This window comes from Cervus canadensis, chromosome 9 (assembly GCF_019320065.1).
Source record: "Cervus canadensis isolate Bull #8, Minnesota chromosome 9, ASM1932006v1, whole genome shotgun sequence".
Taxonomy (NCBI): domain Eukaryota; kingdom Metazoa; phylum Chordata; class Mammalia; order Artiodactyla; family Cervidae; genus Cervus; species Cervus canadensis.
In genome coordinates, this window is record NC_057394.1 from 63314240 (window position 1) to 63331300 (window position 17061).

Below are 17061 nucleotides of genomic sequence, written 5' to 3' on the forward strand. Positions count from 1 at the left end.
CATTACAGCATACTAACACATATATATGGAATTTAGAAAGATGGTAATGATAACCCTATACACAAAACAGAAAAAGAGACACAGAAGTACAGAACAAATTTTGGACTCCGTGGGAGAAGGCGAGGGTGGGATGTTCGAGAGAACAGCATCGAAAACATGTATACTATCTATGGTGAAACAGATCACCAGCCCAGGTTGGATGCATGAGACAAGTGCTCGGGCCTGGTGCACTGGAAAGACCCAGAGGGATCGGGTAGAGAGGGAGGTGGGAGGGGGGATCGGGATGGGGAATACATGTAAATCCATGGCTGATTCATGTCAATGTATGACAAAAACCACTACAATATTGTAAAGTATTTAGCCTCCAACTAATAATAACAAATGGAAAAAAAAAAAAAAGATAGCCTGGCTACCAGTGGGATAAGAAGGCTGCAGAATTTTTCTTATTCCCCTAAAATAACTTTGTAGTACCTCCAAACTTAAACTATGCCTGTGTGTGCTTAGTCGCTCACTCGTGTCCGACTCTTGAGACCCCATAGACTGTAGCCTGCCAGTCTCCATGGGATTCTCCAGGCAAGAATACTGGAGTGGGTTGCCATTTCCTTCCCCAGGGAAACTATGCCTAGTAACTCCTAAATCAGAACCCCTCTGATTTACTCCCTCCAGAAAATAAAACCCTTTTCCTAAAAAGATGTGACCTTCCAATGGAGAGAGAGAGTACATCACCTCCTGAACATCTGAGGTCATTCGCTTCCAATGTTACATTTAGAAGTTCTTGAATATCTATTCGAAATATCTTTAAACAATCTATAATTTAAGGACTTTCCTGGTGGTCCAGTGGTTAAGAATTTGAATGCTAATTCAGGCAGTACAGGTTTGATCCCTGATCTGGGAAGATTCCGGACAACTAAGTCCATGTGCCACAACTTCTAGAGAGTAGCCTCCTCTGGCCACAACTAGAGAAACCCTGCACACAGGAACAAAGACCCAGCACAGCACCAAATAAATTAACTAATTAATTTAACAAGTTTGATGATTTTTGGCAGAATTTCTGTTACATTTTAGTTGCTCTGAGAAAACACATTTTCTCCTCACTCTCAACACTTCAGTTCAGTTCAGTCACTCAGTTGTGTCCGACTCTTTGTGACCCCATGAATAACAGCATGCCAGGCCTCCCTGTCCATCACAAACTCCCAGAGTTTACTCAAATTTATGGCCATCGAGTCGGTGATGCCATCCAGCCATCTCATCCTCTGTCGTCCCCTTCTCCTCCTGGCCCCAATCCCTCCCACCATCAGGGTCTTTTCCAATGAGTCAACTCTTCGCATGAGGTGGCCAAAGTATTGGGGTTTCAGCTTCTGCATCTGTCCTTCCAATGAACACCCAGGACTGATCTCCTTTAGGATAGACTAGTTGGATCTCCTTGCAGTCCAAGGGACTCTCAAGAGTCTTCTCCAACACCATAGTTCAAAAGCATCAATTTTTCAGCGCTCAGCTTTCTTCACAGTCCAACTCTCACATCCATACATGACCACTGGAAAAACCATGGACCTTTGTTGGCAAAGTAATGTCTCTGCTTTTTAATATTCTCTCTAGGTTGGTCATAACTTTCCTTCCAAGGAGTAAGCGTCTAATTTCATGGCTGCAGTCACCATCTGCAGTGATTTTGGAGTCCAAAAAAATTAAGTCTGACACTGTTTCCACTATCTCCCCATCTATTTCCCATGAGGTGATGGGACCAGATGCCATGATCTTAGTTTTCTGAATGTTAAGCTTTAAGCCAACTTTTTCACTCTCCTCTTTCACTTTCATCAAGAGGCTTTTTAGTTCCTCTTCACTTTCTGCCATAAGGGTGGTGTCATCTGCATATCTGAGGTTGTTGATATTTCTCCTGGCAATCTTGATTCCAGCTTGTGCTTCCCCCAGCCCAGCATTTCTCATGATGTACTCTGCATATAAGTTAAATAAGGAGGGTGACAATATACAGCCTTGACGTACTCCTTTTCCTGTTTGGAACCAGTCTGTTGTTCCATGTCCAGTTCTAACTGTTGCTTCCTGACCTACATACAGGTTTCTCAAGAGGCAGGTCAGGTGGTCTGGTATTCCCATCTCCTTCAGAATTTTCCACAGTTTATTGTAATCCACACAGTTGAAGTCTTTGGCGTAGTCAATAAAGCAGAAATAGATGTTTTTCTGGAAGTCTCTTGCTTTTTCAACGATCCAGCAGATATTGGCAATTTGATCTCTGGTTCCTCTGCATTTTCTAAAACCAGCTTGAACATCTGGAAGTTCTCAGTTCACGTATTGCTGAAGCCTCGCTTGGAGAATTTTGAGCATTACTTTACTAGCGTGTGAGATGAGTGCAATTGTGTGGTAGTTTGAGCATTCTTTGGGATTGCCTTTCTTAGGGATTAGAATGAAAAATGACCTTTTCCAGTCCTGTGGCCACTGCTGAGTTTTCTAAATTTGCTGGCATATTGAGTGCAGCACTTTCACAGCATTATCTTTCAGGATTTGAAATAGCTCAACTGGAATTCCATCACATCCACTAGCTTTGTTCGTAGTGATGCTTTCTAAGGCTCACTTGACTTCACATTCCAGGATGTCTGGCTCTAGATGAGTGATCACACCATTGTGATTATCTGGGTCATGAAGATCTTTTTTGTATAGTTCTTCTGTGTATTCTTGCCACCTCTTCTTAATATCTTCTGCTTCTGTTAGGTCCATACCATTTCTGTCCTTTATTGAGCCCATTTTTGCATGAAATGTTCCCTTGGTATCTCTAATTTTCTTGAAGAGATCTCTAGTCTTTCCCATTCTGTAGTTTTCCTCTATTTCTTTGCATTGATCACTGAGGAAGGCTTTCTTATCTCTCCTGGCTATTCTTTGGAACTCTGTATTCAAATGGGAATATTTTTCCTTTTCTCCTTTGCTTTTAGCTCCTCTTCTTTTCACAGCTATTTGTAAGGCCTCCTCAGACAACCATTTTGCCTTTTTGCATTTCTTTTCCATGGGGATGGTCTTGATCCCTGTCTCCTATACAATGTCATGAACCTCCATTCATAGTTCATCAGGCTCTCTGTCTATCAGATCTAGTCCCTTAAATCTATTTCTCACTTCCACTGTATAAGGGATTTGATTTAGGTCATACCTGAATGGTCTAGTGGTTATCCCCACTTTCTTCAGTTTAAGTCTGAATTTGGCAATAAGGAGTTCATGATCTGAGCCACAGTCAGCTCCCGGTCTTGTTTTTGCTGACTGTATAGAGCTTCTCCATCTTTGGCTGCAAAGAATATAATCAATCTGATTTCGGTGTTGACCATCTGGTGATGTCCATGTGTAGAGTCTTCTGTTGTGTTGTTGGAAGAGGGTGTTTGCTATGACCAGTGTGTTCTCTTGGCAAAACTCCATTAGCCTTTGCCCTTCTTCATTCCATACTCCAAGGCCAAATTTGCCTGTTACTCCAGGTGTTTCTTGACTTCCTACCTTTGCATTCCCGTCCTCTATAATGAAAAGGACATCTTTTTTGGGTGTTAGTTCTAAAAGGTCTTGTAGGTCTTCATAGAACCATTCAACTTCAGCTTCTTCAGCGTTACTAGTTGGGGCCTAGGCTTGGATTACCGTGATATTGAAGGGTTTGCCTTGGAAACGAACAGAGATCATTCTGTCATTTTTGAGATTGCATCCAAGTACTGCATTTTGGACTCTTTTGTTGACTATGATGGCTACTCCATTTCTTCTAAGGGATTCCTGCCCACAGTAGTAGATATAAAGGTCATCTGAGTTAAATTCACCCATTCCAGTCCATTTTAGTTCGCTGATTCCTAGAATGTCAACATTCACTCTTGCCATCTCCTGTTTGACCACTTCCAATTTGCCTTGATTCATGGACCTAACATTCCAGGTTCCTATGCAATATTGCTCTTTACAGCATCAGACCTTTCTTCTATCACCAGTCCCATCCACAACTGGCTATTGTTTTTGCTTTGGCTCCATCCCTTCATTCTTTCTGGAGTTATTTCTCCACTGATCTCCAGTAGCATATTGGGCACCTACCGACCTGGGGAGTTCCTCTTTCAGTATCCTATCATTTTGCCTTCTCATACTGTTCATGGGGTTCTCAAGGCAAGAATACTGAAGTGGTTTGCCATTCCCTTCTCCAGTGGACCACATTCTGTCAGACCTCTCCACCATGACCCGCCGTCTTGGGTGGCCCCACACGTAATGGCTTAGTTACATTGAGTTAGACAAGACTGTGGTTGGTCCTGTGATCAGATTGGCTAGTTTTCTGTGATTATGGTTTCAGTGTGTCTGCCCTCTGATGCCCTCTCACAACACCTACCGTCTTACTTGGGTTTCTCTTACCTTGGACGTGGGGTATCTTTTTAGGCTGCTCCAGCAAAGCGCAGCCGCTGCTCCTTATCTTGGAGGAGGGGTGTCTCCTCACGGCCGCCCCTCCCTTTCGGCCCTCCTCCGCCCGTGCAGCAGCTGCTCCTTGGAGGTGGGGTAGCTCCTCTCGGGCGGGGCCTCTGACCTCCCGGGTGGGGTAGCTCCTCTCGGCTGTGGCTCCTGCGCTGTCTCAGCCTGGTGCTCTCGGTTGCTACCCCTGACCTTGGGCGAGGGATAGCTCCTCACGGCCACGCTTCTGCACGGTCGGAACACTTAGACTATTATAAAAACAGAAGCCAGAAACTGCCCCTCAGACTTCTTCCATGCTTCTTCTTCCTTATTCCTTCTCATAAATTACATGATTCTTTCAGTCATCCTCTCCCAAGTACATGGACTCATCTTTATTTCTTGTAGTCAGTTGGTCAACAAATTCCTTTCTCTCTTTTCAAAGGTTTTGCTCTTTCTTTTCATTCTCCTTGCCACAACCACATTTTAGACCTTCAACTTTCTCCCTTTGGGATTTTTGTGGGGCCCTCCTAACTCCATGACTTAAGTTTCTGCCCATCTATTTTGTCCTGCATTTTACAGACGATCTGAGCTTCCTTAAAATAATGTTTTTACAATATTGCTCTCCTTGGCAAACTCTCATACTAACTTCTGGTTTAAGATGATGAGTTAAGGGCATTTTACTTCAATCACTTTCCCCAACCCCAAAACTGACAGTAAAAGTTTAAAAATAAATAAACTTAAAAGATAGGCATATGTCCACAAAGATAAACATCAACATTTTGAAAACCGTTAAGCCGGTGGATGAGCCATAACTGACTCAGGAAATTCATGAAAACTGCACCTGACACCAGCAGTGAAGGAAGTCTAGAAGTGACCTGACATGCCATAATATCTCTGAAATGCCTAGGAACTGGAATCACAGCACCTTGGGCTTTGACAATGAACATGCAGCTGAAAAACGAGTCAGTTGCTTTAAAGTCCACATAAGAAGCTGCTAGAACCTCAGATCCTCTCCCCAACTCTCCCCTCTATATCCATCCCAGCAGCCTTTCAATCTTGCCAGGACACTGAAAGGCTTTATTCCCCTCTCTTTTCTACACAACAGCATCAAAACATAGGATGTGTTCCCATCTTAGAACATGGCTTCTGGTAATACACGTAATATCTTTCGCCAGAGCTTGGCAAGGGTTTTAGGAATATCAGGAAGAATGCTTCAAGGGAACAACTCACCAGGACAGAGCAGGACCCTGGTCAACTCCGGCCTGGAAGAGAAGTTCCGTAGACAAGCCATCGTACATAAACTGGCACTGGCTTAACCTTCATGCGGGCACAAGCTGCTTCCAAGGTTCACAGTCGGGCAAGTGGAGTGAGTGGACCAAATGGCCAAGGGTGCATGAGGGGTTGGTTCTTTGGGGGCCAGAACTCCAACCTGTCAGGAGCCACATGACACCTCAAGCTACTTTAGCACCTGGAGTTGGTTGTCATAACGCCCTGTTAACAGGAGTCATCTGGCTGCCGACACAGGAGACCTGGGTTTGATCCTCGGTCTGGGAAGATCCCACGTGCCAAAGAACAACTAAGCCTGTGCTCCTGGAGCCTGTGCTCTGTAACAAGAGAAGCCACTGCAATGAGAAGCTTGTGCACCGCACCTAGAGAGTAGCCCCCACTCGCCACAACTAGAGAAAGCCCATTTGCAACAATGAAGACCCGGCGCAGCCAAAAATAAATAATTAAAAACAAAAACAGGAGCCACACTCAGGTGACTAATCTCTACGGCTCTTCTTTGGCTTCCACTGCAATCTTGCTTTTTGGCTCTTGCATCTGGACTTGGCCTTTCCTGGTGAACATGCCTTCCTGGTCTGTTACGTTTTGCCTTCCCAGCTTCTGTTTCCCAAGCGTGCCAACTGTCCATCCCAAAGTAACCATGACTTACCGCCTTTCTCTTTGCCCCTCTTCATCTTTTTTTTTTTTTTTTTTTTGACGCATGGGCCATGACAGAAGTCTGCTGAAGTGAAGGGGAGTTGAGGAGGGACTCACTCTTTGTGGCCAAGTGGGTAGAGCTTGAGGAGAACTGGGAAGATGTCCATTAACCCAATGTAGTAGAAAGGAAATGCGACAGATTTTAAAACATTGCCAAGCAGTGTAAGCCTCCAGGCAAAGTCTGACAACTAAATTTGTAGTGGGCTCTAATGAGATGGTTCTTAATTTATCATGTGGGGAAAAGACTGGAGGAAGCAGACAAAATGATCCAGAAAATCCCTTGTATATACAAACATGAAAAAAAGTCACCAAAATGTTAATGTTATCCCAGAAATGAGATTTCAGGTATTTTGCTTTCTCCTTTATACTTTTATATAGAGTTTAATTTTTTCAATAGGCAGTTATTGTATATAATGAGGAAAATAAGTTATTTCTGTTGAGAGACAGGAAAGAAGAGTCTATTAAAAGAGGAAGAGGGGGAAAAGTGACCCAAGACTTGGATTAGGCACAATGAGTATTTTAAGGCATCAAAGATGGGGGGGGGGGAATGAAAATGGGATGAAGGTAGCACTGTACACTGAATATGCAATAAAATATCAGCAAGAGAGCTGATAGACTGAAAAAATTGAAAGACTGACCGCCTCAGGCAGGACAGCCAGTAGGCTAATAAAACATTTATGTAAACTTTAAAAAAGACTTATTTTTCAGCCATCACTCAACTTTTTGGCCTGACACCTTTGTGCAGTGCACAACCTCCACAAAAAAAGTCTTGATCCATCACCCTGACTGGGGACATGACTGGAATAAAACTGGAATTCTGTGCACAAGGAAGAAGGGAAGAGATACTGGGTAGGTAATTAAGAATTTGCCTTATCTTCAGCACTGGAGTTGCTCGTCTCACTCCTGACCTGTACAAGAACAAAGGAAGGAGTTTGAAGGTCTGCACTGTTCCAGCAATAAATGATTATCGAGTAGGACTATTTTCCTGCCCAACTCTAGGTGCTAGGTTCTGGGAGAAACAACTGCTAATCCCTAGCAGAACTGAAATGGTACAATTACACAATGCCTAACAAAGTGCAAATATTTGTTCAAAAATGAATGAATACAACATCTCTAATGCTACCACTATATAAAACAAGGCAAAAGTATAATAATTACTCCTTATTTTCCCCTTTTTTCTTTTAAAAAATAATTTTACATCCTCATTGAAATCTATCCTTTGCCAGAGTCTAGAGCAGCCGTGTTCAGCAGACCTCTCTGCAAAGATGAACATATCCTATGTTTGCACTGTCCAATATGGCAGCCAGTCACCATATATGGCTATTGAGTATGTCAGAGGTGGTTACTGCAACTGAGAAACTGAATTTTAAATTTAAATTTAATTTATAATGAATTAAATATCAAATAGTCACATCTAGTGGATACTGACTACTGAAGCAGAGAGTTTTAAAGGGCCTGAGTACATATCATGAATTCTGTGGTTTAGTAAAGATAAGTATCTGTTGTTAACCCATTTCCTTCACTTCAGTTGATATTGGGGCAAATTGAGATTACTCTAAATCTTTTTCTTCTGATAGTCTCACCAACTATACATTTTTGCTTTTCAAATGAAGTTGGTTTATCAAAGCTTTTCACACTTAGAATTATTTACAGGTGCCAAAAGTAGGTACCACAGATCTGATAAGAAACATGGATTTGATTTATGCATTTTTTGCTTGTTTGAAGTTAACAATAGTTTTTATATGATTACATCAGATTCCACATACAGGCTGTTAGTCCTTGTGTGGTAAAGATTATTTTCCACTTGTAATAAACATACACTCTGCTTTCTCCATCAAGAGTGATACGTTTCTCCTGAGTGATCCTTGCTTTTTGCCTTGCACATTAGGCATTTAAGCAGTTACTATCCAGTAATATTTTCCAAATCCTTGTATTGCATTGCTGTCTAAGTCTTGTTTGTTTTTTTCCTTTTAAATGTATGGATACCTCCTCTTCCAGACTTGAAATCTAAAGGCAAGGTACAAGGGTAAGATACAGTTCATGTTTTGGTGGAAAGAACCCTGGACTTGGAGTCAGGTTATAGATATTTGGGCAATCATTTTGAGCCTAAGGTTTGTCATTGGTAAATGGGAATGATAGTACTCATTTCAGCGAACTCTTGTGGGCCTCAAGTAGTGTGTGTAAAGTTCTTGCCAAATGCTGAAGAATGAAGTCACTGCTGGATATTCTGTTTCATTGTGTCCTTCACCACAAGACCATAGTGAAACGTAATGGAACAGTCACTGAATGACCCAATGAATGGATATAGAAAACAGATTATGGTTTTCAATAATTTTGAAAATTCAGATTTAAAAAAAATGTTATGTATTTGTTTATTTCTTATTTGTTTTATTTATTTTTATTTTGGGCTGCTCTGGGTGCCCTGGCTGGGGCAGTAAGATCCCACATGCCACAGGGCATGGCCAAAAATTTAAAAAAATTAGTAAATAAATAAATAAAATGAAAACTAAACTTCATTTTCTAACCTCCAATGTACCTTACTCCCCTTATTTCTTATTTAATTACCACTTGGCCTGGGGGAGGGGAGAATATACCTTACTGAAGAAAATATTGGTCATATATGCCAAATTAAACTTTCAAATTTAGCCATTTTGAATTATTTTGCATAAATCATTTGTATAATTTGCACAATTATATAAGAATAACATTCATAGGCTTGGAGCAGTCTCCTTTGTACTACATGCAATTAATAAATCCTTAATAAAATTAATAGTAAAATTAAAGAATATTTCTCACTGGGAGTCAGTCTCTTTTGGTATAGCCATCTTCAATGCAATTATGTATTACATAAAATTTTCTAAAGAGTTTTCACTCCTAGAGTTACATGTACCACAAGTAGAATGGAATTAGATACCCCCCCCAAAAAAATGGAATTAAAAATCATAAAAATCTATGCAATATGAAGTATTCCACTATTCTTTTCTCTAACAAGCCAAGTAGAGATTTATCTCTTATTTTTAAAGATTTTTCTTATCAGGGCCTAAAATACCTTGAGACTAAATCACACCTTTATACAAAGCTATTTACTTTGACACAGCCTGTGTCCTTGGACTTAAAAATACACACACCTGGATGTAGATTTTCATCTGTTCCTCACTGCTGTTGTTTAGTCACTCAGTGGTGTCTGACTCTTTGTGACCCCATGGACTGTAGCCCGTCAGGCTCCTCTGTCCATGGGGATTCTCCAGGCAGGAATACTGGAGTAGGTTGCCATTCCCTCCTCCAGGGGATCTTCCCTACCCAGGGATTGAACCTGTATCTCCTCAATTGCAGGCAGATTCTCTATCATCTGAGCCACCAGGGAAGCCCCTGGTCCTCATTAAGTGATTGTAATTTTCTGCCTTGACTCTGTAAGCCCTCTCTCACATCCCTTGCCTCATTTTGACCATCTCCCAGACACCAGCTTCAAAACTGGGAAAGTGAGTGAGTGAGAGTGAGTGAAAGTCACTCAGTTGTGTCTGACTCTTTGTGACCCATGGACTGTACAATCCATGGAATTCTCCAGGCCAGAATATTGGAGTGGGTAGCCTTTCCCTTCTCCAGAGGATCTTCCCAACCCAGGGATTGAACCCAGGTCTCCCACATTGTAGGCAGACTTTTTTAACCAGCTGAGCCACAAGGGAAGCCCTCAATTGGGAAAGGAGTATGTCAAAGCTGTATATTGTCACCCTGCTTATTTAACATATATGCAGAATACATCATGCAAAACGCCAGGCTGAATGAAGCACAAGCTGGAATCAAGATTGCCAGGAGAAATATCAACAACCTCAGATATGCAGATGATGCCACCCTTATGACAGAAAGCAAAGAGGAACTAAAGAGCCTCTTGATGAAGGTGAAAGAGGAGAGTGAAATTGCCGGCTTAAAACTCAACATTCAAAAAACTAAGATCATGGCATCCAGTTCCATCACTTCATGACAAATAGATGGGGAAGCAATGGAAACAGTGACAGACTTTATTTTCTTGGCCTCCAAAATCACTGTGGTTGGTGACTACAGCCATGAAATTAAAAGACGTTCCTTGGAAGAAAAGCTGTGACAAACCTAGACAGCATATTAAAAAACAGAGATGTTACTTTGCCAACAAAGGTCCATCTAGTCAAATCTATGGTTCTTCCAGTAGTCATGTATGAATGTGAGAGTTGGACCATAAAGAAGGCTGAGCGCCAAGGAACTGATGCTTTTGAACTGTGGAGTTGGAGAAGACTCTTGAGAGTCCCTTGGACTGTAAGGAGATCCAACCAGTCCATCCTAAAGGAGATTAGTCCTGGGTGTTCATTGGAAGAACTGATGCTGAAACTGAAGCTCCAGTACTTTGGCCCCCTGATGCAAAGAGCCGAATTATCAGAAAAGAGCCTGATGCTGGGAAAGCTCGAAGGCAGGAGGAGAAGGGATGACAGAGGGCGAGATGGTTGGATGGCATCACTGACTCCATGGACATGAGTTTAAGCAAGCTCCCGGAGATGAAGGACAGGGAGGCCTGGAGAGCTGCAGTCCATGGAGTGGCAAAGAGTTGGATACGACCGAGCGACTGAACAACAACAAAGGATGCCAGGAGCAAAAACTCCAGAAGGAAAATGATTTTTATTCCGCTTGAGTTCTCTTGTGCTGAGGATCAAAGAAGAGGCTCTTCCCATGTGGGGGCAGGAACCCGTCGTCTGTGTTTGTGTTCTAGGGGTGGAAAATGGGGACTTCTTTCTCCCCCTGAGAGAAGCAGAACACTTCTTTTCATTGCTGCCTTCGCAGTTAGGATTTCTATGGTACCTCCTCCTCAGTGCCCAGAAGCGAGCCATTGACCCCCAAGGGTGATGATGTTCCTTTTGGTTAATGGCTCTGAACTCTGAAAGATTCACCTCTCCTTTACAACACCTAGATAGCACCCTGTGTCTTTCAATGAAGGAATCCAACATGCACCTCAATAGCGTAAAGATTATTCTAAGCTAAAAACACCTGAACAAATGGCAGCCACAGAAAGTAACCTTCCCTAAGTTTCTTCTGGTGACTTAGCCAGCACTCTTGAAAAATCCAGCTGTCATCAATTCCCTGTCCAGGAGACTTACAGCCGGAAAGGAGTCTAATCATTATCACTGGGATGAGTAACTGCTTAACAAACTTTATCTGAAACTGTCAGGCTTTCCCTTTGTTCTTCCACAGAACCTCTTTCTCTTCCCTCCCTCTCCCATGTAGTTCGTATATACACCTCTATCTCTCCCTGCTCTGGGAGTCATTTCATTTAAAACCTCCCCTGGATGTAAGTAAGCTTTGTGTTTTCTCCTGACAAGCTGAACTCAAGTTGGAAGAGGAAGTTTTTCCTCCAAATAGCATCATCTCAACTTAATACTTACAACAACCCTACTGTATTCCCGTTTTCCAGGTGAGAAAAACTGAGCCTTGGAGAGGTTAAGAAAGTTTCCAAGGTCACACAGAAATTAAACGGCAGAGGTGGGCTTTAAATGCCGATGACTTGAAAAAAAGAAAAACACGGCCAATTTTCTTGGTGTGCCATGTACCCAAGGCTGGTGGATTTTTAAAGGATGGGTGGGTGATGGAGTCTGTTTACCCATTCCTCCGTAGATGCATGCTGTGATGGCAGAGCTGGACAAGTTGGAGGCAGCATCTTGGTCCACGACAACTCGACGGAAGGTTTCAGAGGAAGCCCATGTGACGTGTAAGAGCCAACCAAACACTGTGCTGTGTTAGTACCTGGGGTTGAACTGTACGGTGAGAAGGAAGAGGGGAGAAAGATTTACATGCAAGCACAGTCATGCACCAACTTAGAGGCCCAGAGGTCTTTCTGAGAGATGGTTCTGGGACCAGTATTTCTCAACCTCATCTAGTCATGGCGCCCAACGCAAAGGAGGTCCTTGGGCACGAACCACTGGGGCTTCTGTAGAGTGATCCCTGTGACTCATTAGTAACTCATTAGTAACTCCCTCCCTCAGCTTCTCCCCCAGGAAAATGCGTTAGAATGGACCTCAGTGAGGAAGACATTTTTTAAAGGATAACCCTTAATCCACTCATATTTCTTGAACAATAGTATCCATTGCTACTAAGAAAACTCTACCACTTTATTATTAGTAATATGTTTGTGACACACATTTCACAACTGATCTTGACACCCAGGATCATGTTAAATTGACAGAAAACTCTGTTCAGGTGTTCCTGTAACGTCTTATGGAAAAGCCCAGATGAACTTTTCGGCCAATCCAATAGAAAACCGAGAGTTTGGTTTAACTGGGAAAGTGCCCTTTTGTACTAGGGTTAACCCAGTACCCCAAAGGATGAGGAGTGGCCCCCAAAGGAGGCAGTTGCGTCTCCTCTCCTCTCTGTGGTCTGAGCTCTCTGGGGATCCTTTCCCAGCTCTTGTTCTTTCCACCTTAACACGCGAAGACGAAGCCCGGCAAAAAGAGGCGACCCTGGCATAGAGCTTTTACCTGCTTCTCTAGTTTTGAATACAGGAGGGAAATTACAATCAACAAATTAAAGTTGTCAAGCTACTGATGTATGACCATGAAACAAAGATCAGATTTCAACAATCAGGAGGGAAACGGGGAAAGTCTTAAATTGAGGAAGGGCTTTTGTAGCCCTCAGGGCTGCCTCTGCAGAGGCAATCAATCATCTGCCCAAACCATTGAATCCATTTTCACAACCTTTTCCTTAAGTTGTCTTTCTCCTACTATGCCTCCTCTCCTACAGGCAAAAGGATGGCAATGGGGTCATTTCCTTTAGAAAGTAAACATTCATACAAAGCAAGTATAAAACTGTTACTAAAATGACATCCTTGGGGACTTCCCTGGTTGTCCAGTGGCTAAGACTCCCCACTCCCAATGCAGGGAGCCTGGGTTTGGTTCCTGCTCGGGGGAACTGGATCCCACATGCTGCAGCTAAGAGTTCACATGCACAACTAAATATATAAATATATTTTAGCCAAATATATATAATATATATATTTCAGCCAAATATATAAATAAATAATTTTTAAAAATAAGTAAAATGATATCTTCTAGGGAAATCATGTTTAGGTATCACAATTAAAAGGTTGATATTTGGTATCATTTGTAGCTGACAGCATCTTCTTGTGGATCAGTTTATCTGATCTACTATAGTTTCTCTTACATTGTCTCACAGAGCATGCGGAGTAAATTTCTTTTTGAAAGAAGGAAAGTGTTCGTTTCTACATCCTGGATGGGCTGAGGTGGGGGAAGGATAAATTAGCTGATTAAACTTTCACAAGTCAGTTTACTGAGCAAAATATCTACTGTCCTTCACAGCATTTTGTAGTCATCTCTATTGACATGTCCAGAAATTGAACTCAAAATACCCCAAATTTGGGTGCTTTCCTAAAGTTCTTTGATATCCTTGAAAACTGAAATCGACTCTGCTGTTTCTCAGACTCATCTAGAATTCACTGTACCTGCAGGAGAGGCCCACACTGTTGGCCTTCTCAAGTTTCTCTTTGAAGAGACAAGAAACAATCCCTCCCTGAAGAGAAGTGAGAATGCCTCTGCCTCTCAAGTTAAAAGGAGATGGGAGGTGTGAGGCGAGGTCAGGGGGCACCAGGGCAAAGGCCGTGGCTGAACTTGAAGGCCAGCCAACAGATACGTGTCAATGTCAACTGTACTTGAAAGACAGAAATCCCAGACCTTAAGATCCTCATATTTCAGGGAAGATGAAGAGTTCCTTCTTTGTCTTCAACAAGTCACTGTTTTCATAGCAGCTTGAAACTTCTTTCCCACTAAACTCTTCTTGGCCATGAGCAGCCATGACTGAGTGAATAATTATCTAGTTAAACAGGGACTGGTGAGGACTTCCTTGGTGGTCGAGTGGTTGAGAATCCGCCTTGCAGTATGGAGGACGTGGGTTCAATCCCTGGTCAGGGAAGAAATATCCCACATGCCCCGGGGCAACTAAGCCTGCACACGTGCACAACTAAGCCCTGGGCACCACAGCTAAGCCCTGACACAGCTAAATAAATAAATACCAAAAAAAACAAAACCAGGGACTGGTCATCTACTCTGTGATTTTTTTTTTTCAGGTGACTTCGTCTAGAAAGGCTTCCTTGCGTTTCCGACAGAGGCCCATCTTCACCTGTCTGAACTCTTGTAGCACTCAGAGCTCAGCTTTAAACTGCACTATGTCACGTGGAGATGATCAGGTCATGAGGTCAGTTTTTCTCTTTTAATTTTTTATTGGAGGAAAACTGCTTTGCAGTGTTGTGCTGGTTTCTGCCATACATCAGCATGAATCAGCCACAGGTCCCCTGCCTCATGAACCCCCTTCCCATCTCCCACCCCATCACACCCCTCTAGGTTGTCACAGAGCACTGCATGGAGCTCCCTGCATCACACGGCACATTCTCATGGCTACATACTTTACACATGGTCATGTTTTTGTTTCCATGCTACTCTCTCGATTCGTCCCACCCTCTCCTTTCCCCGTGGAGGCAGCTTGCTCTGTTGGCAGCGTCATGGGAAGATGGTGGCAATGAGACCAGGGAGACATAAAGTTCTTATAACAGAGAGGGTTGAAGGTCTAAACAAAGGCAGCAGTAACTGACCCACCAACTTAACAGAAATTTCGGACCTAAAATGCACAGAACTTGGTTACTGGTTGTACATGGAGACGTGAGGGAAAGGAAGGGGGTGACTTGGATGATTAATGGATGGTAGGACCACACTGAAGAAGGGGGTGTAGAGACTATGAAAAGGATGAGGCCCTCAAAGGAGTTCAGTGTTGGATATGCTCAGTTTGTGGTTCCGTAGGGGGAAGGATGGACACAGAAGACAAGCAGGTGGGGATAAGACTGGAGTTCAAAGACAGGTTAGGGGACTTCTCTGGCAGTCCAGAGGTTAAGACTCCACACTTTCCATGCAGGGGTCACAGGTTTGATCCCTGGTCTGGGAACTAAGATCCCACATGCTGCATGGTGCAGCCAAAAATAAAATAAAAACAAAAAGAAACAAGAATAGGACAGAAATTGGGGACTGGGGCTTGGCAATGATCTGGAAATCTGTACTGCTCAGATTTCCCATCAAGAGAATGGGAACCTAGGCTGGCGGACTGTCCTCCGCCCCTTCACCTTCAGGCGGGACAGTGTTCACACCCACCACTCTCCTGGGGCTGCTCCCAGCCACCAGTGACCAAGCCTGGCCATGGCCTGCAGGCTTCTCTAACACAGGCTTCCTTGGGGCTGTATTGGGAGCTGAGGCTCTTCCTACCCAACCTCTTTCCTTCTTGTTCTTTCATTTCAATGGACTTCAGTCCATCAGCACAAAGGCCCAGGACTCTCCCTCTCTCCTTTATCCCTTACAGGCATTTCTTCCAACAGATTTATTGCACATCTAATTCCATCTGAGTGTGTGCTTCTTGGAGATCCTGCAGCAACCTAGGAGTCATCAATATATGTGCATGCTAAGTCGATTCAGTCATGTCCGACTCTTTATGACCCCATACACAGCTTGCTAGGCTCCTCTGTCGTGGAATTCTCCAGGCAAGAATACTGGAGTGGGTTGCCACTTCCTTCTCCAATATATAGGTAAGTAATTATTAAAAGAATGGGAGTGAATTAGACATATCTTGGAGAACCTACAGAATGAGGGGTAAAAAAAATCATTGAAATGTTAAAATGAAGGTAAGGGTTACGGAGAATACAAACCTTCAGGTAGTGATAAGAGGGGCTCTGGGGCTAGGCTGCCTGGGTTTGAATAAGGCTAGGAAATGGCAGCCCACTCCAGTATTCTCACCTGGGAAATCCGTGGACAGAGGAGCCTAGCAGGCTACAGGCCATGGGGTCGCAAAGAATAGGACATGACTCAGTGACTAAACAAGAACAAAAACAGTGCCCACTTATTATTAGCATGACCCTCTAGGCAGATTGCTTAGCCCTTCTAAGCTCCTCTTTCCTTGTGTGTAAAAGGAGAGGGGGGATATTCATACTTGTTAAAGGTTTGTTGTGAAAGTAGTTAGAAAACTACCTTCATATATTGAGGTCTCTGTAAAAGTTGTTACCCTATATTGGAATAGAATCTGAATAAAAATGGAAATATATATAACTTAATCACTATGATGTATACCTGAAACTAACACAACATTGTAAATCAACTACCCTCCAATAAAAGTTAAAAAAAAAAACCCAAAACTGGTTATTATCATCAGGCATAATGGATGAGGAGCCCCTCGAGCAGCCAGTAGCATCCAGGAAAAGAAGAGGAAGACTAGAATCTCGTACCACAAAGCCGGGGGAGCAGCAGTTTCAAGAAGGAAAACAGTTTTAAAAGTCATAAAGAGCCATGAAGAATAAAGTGAAAAAAAAATACTGGACTTCCCTGGTGGTCCATTCGTTAGGAATCTACCTGCCAGTGCAGAGGATGCGGTCCGGGAAGATTCCACGTGCCACGGGGCAGCTAAGCCTGTGTTCCACGACTTGAGAAGCCACTGCAATGAGAAGGGCTCATACTACAACTGGAGAGGAGCCCCCGTCTTGTCGCAACTAGAGAAAGCCTGCGTGCAGCCAGAGATACATATTTTTTTAAAGGAACCATTAAAAAAAGATGAAAAAATACTCAGTAGGCTTGGAAATGACTGATGACTTTGATAAGACCAGTCTCCGTGGTGTGGGGAAGA

General features: G+C 43.0%; 1 long non-coding RNA gene across 2 annotated transcripts in view; it reads left to right on the top strand.

Annotated features, from left to right (window-relative positions):
• The window catches only part of LOC122447455, a 27389-nt gene extending 10804 nt beyond the window's left edge, over positions 1 to 16585 (top strand). The window contains exons 1-4 of one of the 2 annotated variants that reach the window (XR_006271241.1): positions 6113 to 7227; positions 12013 to 12106; positions 14474 to 14601; positions 15751 to 16585. This is a non-coding gene — a long non-coding RNA (uncharacterized LOC122447455). Of the gene's footprint in view, positions 1 to 6112; positions 7228 to 12012; positions 12107 to 14473; positions 14602 to 15750 lie in introns of those variants that run through there. The other variant, XR_006271240.1, reaches the window with a different exon arrangement.
• The last annotated feature ends 476 nt before the right edge of the window (positions 16586 to 17061 follow it).